Source organism: Alligator mississippiensis, chromosome 11 (assembly GCF_030867095.1).
Source record: "Alligator mississippiensis isolate rAllMis1 chromosome 11, rAllMis1, whole genome shotgun sequence".
Classification (NCBI taxonomy): Eukaryota; Metazoa; Chordata; order Crocodylia; family Alligatoridae; genus Alligator; species Alligator mississippiensis.
The window spans coordinates 29,657,682-29,662,554 of NC_081834.1; positions in this window are offsets into that span (position 1 = coordinate 29,657,682).

Sequence of the window (4,873 nt, forward strand, 5' to 3'; positions counted from 1 at the left end):
GAGGCTGTGATGTGGATGACTGCACAGTTCGGTGGGTGGCGAATTGGCTAGAGGGTCGCACCCAAAGAGTCGTGGTAGATGGGTCGGTCTCGACCTGGAAGGGTGTGGGCAGTGGGGTCCCGCAGGGTTTGGTCCTTGGACCGATACTCTTTAATGTCTTCATCAGCGACTTGGACGTGGGAGTGAAATGTACTCTGTCCAAGTTTGCAGATGACACAAAGCTATGGGGAGAAGTGGACACGCCGGAGGGCAGGGAACAGCTGCAAGCAGACCTGGATAGGCTGGACAAGTGGGCAGAAAACAACAGGATGCAGTTCAACAAGGAGAAATGCAAAGTGCTGCACCTAGGGAGGAAAAATGTCCAGCACACCTACAGCCTAGGGAATGACCTGCTGGGTGGCACGGAGGTGGAAAGGGATCTTGGAGTCCTAGTGGACTCCAAGTTGAACATGAGCCGGCAGTGTGACGAAGCCATCAGAAAAGCTAATGGCACTTTATTGTGCATCAGCAGATGCATGACAAATAGGTCCAGGGAGGTGATACTTCCCCTCTATAGGGTGTTGGTCAGACCGCAGTTGGAGTACTGCGTGCAATTCTGGGCGCCACACTTCAAGAAGGATGCGGATAACCTGGAGAGGGTACAGCGAAGGGCAACTCGTATGGTCAAGGGCCTGCAGACCAAGCCCTACGAGGAGAGACTAGAGAAACTGGACCTTTTCAGCCTCCGCAAGAGAAGGTTGAGAGGCGACCTTGTGGCTGCCTATAAGTTCATCACGGGGGCACAGAAGGGAATTGGTGAGGATTTATTCACCAAGGCGCCCCCGGGGGTTACAAGAAACAATGGCCACAAGCTAGCAGAGAGCAGATTTAGACTGGACATTAGGAAGAACTTCTTCACAGTTCGAGTGGCCAAGGTCTGGAACGGGCTCCCAAGGGAGGTGGTGCTCTCCCCTACCCTGGGGGTCTTCAAGAGGAGGTTAGACGAGTATCTAGCTGGGGTCATTTAGACCCAGCACTCTTTCCTGCTTATGCAGGGGGTCGGACTTGATGATCTATTGAGGTCCCTTCCGACCCTAACATCTATGAATCTATGAATCTATGAATGGCATGTGGCTTGAGCTGAGTTTTAAGCAAAGCAAGTTACTATCTAAAACTAGTTTCCAAGACCTGATCTGACTTGTTTTAAAGTTTAGCCATTTGGGAAAAAATAGGAAAATGTTAGTCCTTAAGTTTAAACTTGAAACTTTTTGGGTTGAATGGCTGAAAACTGAGGGAAAAAAAGTCAAACAAGCAAAGACAGACTTATTCTTTTGAGACTTTGAAGAGGCAAAGAAGTGAGTTTTCAGGTTTTTCAACATTTTCATAGTATCATAGTACTTAGGGTCAGAAGGGACCTAAACAGATCATCAGGTCCAGCTCCCTGCCGGGGATCATATCACCCCAGCCAAATATCCGTCCAGCCTCCTCTTGAAGACCCCCAAGGTAGGAGAGAGTACCACCATACTTGGGAGCCCATTCCAGAGCCTGGCAGACCTAACTGTAAAGTAATGTCTCCTGATGTCCAGCCTGAACCTTCTCTCTAACGATTTGTGGCTGTTATTCCTAGTAACTGTAGGTGGTGCCTCCCCCAATTCCCGCTGGTCCCCCCCGGTGGGTTTGTAAACGGCCACCAGATCCCCTCTCAGCCTTCTCTTGTGGAGGCTGAATAGGTTCAGGCCCTTTAGCCTCTCTTCATAGGGCCTGCCCCGCTGCCCCTGGACCATGCAAGTGGCCTTTCTCTGGACCCTCTCAATCCTAGCCACAGCCTTTTTGAAGTGTGGCGCCCAGAACTGGATGCAGTACTCCAATTGTGGCCTGACCAATGCCACATAGAGGGGAACGATCACCTGCCTGAACCTGCTTGTGATGCATCTGTAGATGCACGACAAGGTTAGCCTTACTGACCACTTCCTCGCATTGGCATCTCATGTTCATCCTAGAGTCAACAATGACTCCAAGAACCCTTTCTGCCACTGTGTTGACAAGAAGGGTGTTCCTCAGCCTATAGGTGTGTTGCTGGTTCTTTCTCCCTAGATGCAGCACCTTGCACTTGTCTGCATTGAATTCCATCTTATTCTCATCCACCCATCTCTGTAATTTGTCTAGATCTAGCTGGATTCTGTCCCTCCCCTCCATCGTGCCCACCTTGCCCCACATCTTGGTGTCGTCAGTGAATTTGGACAGCATGCTTTCCACATCCACATCCAGATAGCTGATGTTGAACAGCACAAGCCCCAGGACCGAGCCCTGGGGGACTCTACTGCCGACATCCCTCCAGGTTGAAAACAACACGTCCACCACCACTCTCTGGGTACAACCATCTAGCCAATTTGCCACCCATCTGACTGTAGGAATTTCTGTAACAGCTTTCTGCAAAATTGTATTCTACCAAGTAGTCGAGATCCTAAAACTTAATGTGAATTTTTTGTTCTTCCAAGTTGTTACCCAAGCAGTGGCTACTGGTGAACAATTAAAGTGGAATCTTTTGCCTCATTATACTGCAAAATGTATCACTCTTAGTTGCAAGGGCCATAAACAAAATAAGGAATGCAATCTTTACTACAGGAAAAAATGCTTTTATAATCCAAGTGTCTGTGCTTTTTGACTAAAACTAGAAGCCAACCATGAATTGTACCTGAATTAGTAATGTAGAGTTTCTTTACTTAAGACATACAATTTTGTTCCATTCTTTCAGTTTTCTCTTCTCAGTAATGATTATCTAGCATGCCATCATGTGAAATGGAGTCATGTTCCTCCAAATATTAATGGCACTGAAAATGTTCTCACTTGTTCAACTAGTGTCTTCCCACCTATCCCTGGATATTTGGATAACCATGGCTCAATTGTATTTGTAGATCACCATGTAGGACAATTCCTTCTCAAATGAAGCTTAATTGCTAAGAGGACCTATAAGGGCATAATTCTGATCAGACTAATGGGAAATGGATTAATTTGAGACAAAGTGATATTAGTGATTCAGTCCTAATGAATAAAGCCCAGCTTTAACAAGCATATTAGAAAAATAAAAGTCTGCAATAATTTTTTACAGGTTATAGAAAAAGGAATTAAAACAGTCGACTGGATGCCAATCCATTAATGACCGTCTGAGTCTTGCATTTCTGAATTACCCATTTCATCAACTCTAACAGGCATAATTACATGGTTTGCTTTTTGTTGCTCATAAAATTATTTTATTGGGATGAAAATCCTGAAGCACTACACTTTTCGAACCTGGCTTGGGGCAGCAGTAGAACCAATACTGTCTAAAGTTATTAGCTTACAAAAAGGTTAAAATGAGTTGCAAGAAATTGGTCCTCTTGCACAGACAGTGAAATATATGGCTTCTATGCTCTGAGCTTGGTATTTCATTAGGATTGCTATAACCTTTCTATACTCTTGCTGGTTTCAGTGATACTTTCTAGCTAGTGAATAGAGAGCTAAGGCCCTAAAGTTTTCTCCATGCTCCTCTCCCAACACAGAAGAGCACCCCTGGAATTCCTCTGCAGGGTTCCTGCAACTCTATGCTGTCTGCCTTCTTCCATCATAAAATAAACAGACACCTGCTGCAAGATAGCAGCACAAATTAATACTACCTTTTTGTTCATGGCCACAAATTTGGGCATCTGTGACACAATAAAGGGCATGGATGTCTGTTTGTTTTTGCTCTGTGCCACCATAAAAATGTTTATGGTGGTGCAAAAGTGACATCTGTTTGCAGCCTAAGCAACTGTGTACATTTTTACTCTGCAATTCAGAAGAGATGACTGCAGAGAAAAGACACATCGCTGGGTAAAGTATAACAAGGGTGCTGTTCCTAGGTATTGCTTCTCTAATACATCTTAGATGCTCTCTCTTTCAAAATGTATTGAAAATGCATTCAAATAAGTATAAATGACTTTCTAAAGGATGCAGGATTCTATATTACTCTGTAAGAGCCAGAAGGGATGGTAGTATGTAGCATTTTAGCACTTATTCTTCAATTTCCATTTCAAATTAACACTTACTCAACAAGTACTATTATTTGAGCATCCTTGTTCTATTTTAATCAAGCTATTAGGTCACCTAAAACAGTGTGCTAGTATTATTGCAGAGTCAGTGTTTTGTGCACAATCCATTTCATCCACATTCCATTTTAATAAAAATATATTGCCAACATTCCACAACTATCAGGCTTTGTTCAGAAAAAGTGTTAAATGTTCTTGATTAGCAATTCTTGTATCTTCCATTGCATCATGTTCAATGTATTAATGCCTAAGAATGCTGCCTGGTCTCAGGGATGGCTCAGAGCTCTACTGTTTAGAATAGTAGTCAATCTCGATTGACTGGTCGATCGTGGAGCCTCTGACAGTCTATCTCAGTCTGTCAGAAGCTCCATGGATTGGGAGCGGCAGGACGCACATGGCTGGGCTGAGCCAGGCCCCCTTGCTGCTCGGGCCGGGCTGGGCGAGTGGGGTCAGAGCCCGGGCAGCTTCTCAGGAGGGTGGGGCAGGGCAGTGGTTCCTGGCGTGCCCTTTACTTACAAAAAGTGATCTTCACCATAAACAGGGTGGAGACCACTGGTTTAGAAGGTTACATATACGCTCTTATTTCTACTGTTATCATAATTTCAAGCGTTTCATAACTGACACAGAATTGAAGAACGGACCAACATTTGGCGTACTGTAACCCACAAAATACTCCAATTTTCTTTAAATTTAATAGACAGACTAGCACTCAACTAGATAAGACACCTATCACATTATCCCTTTATAAATATAGTGCCATCTCCAGTTCAGTCTACAGTAATTGCTTTGGGTGGCCTAAGACTAGGAATAAACATAAAAATAAAAAGATA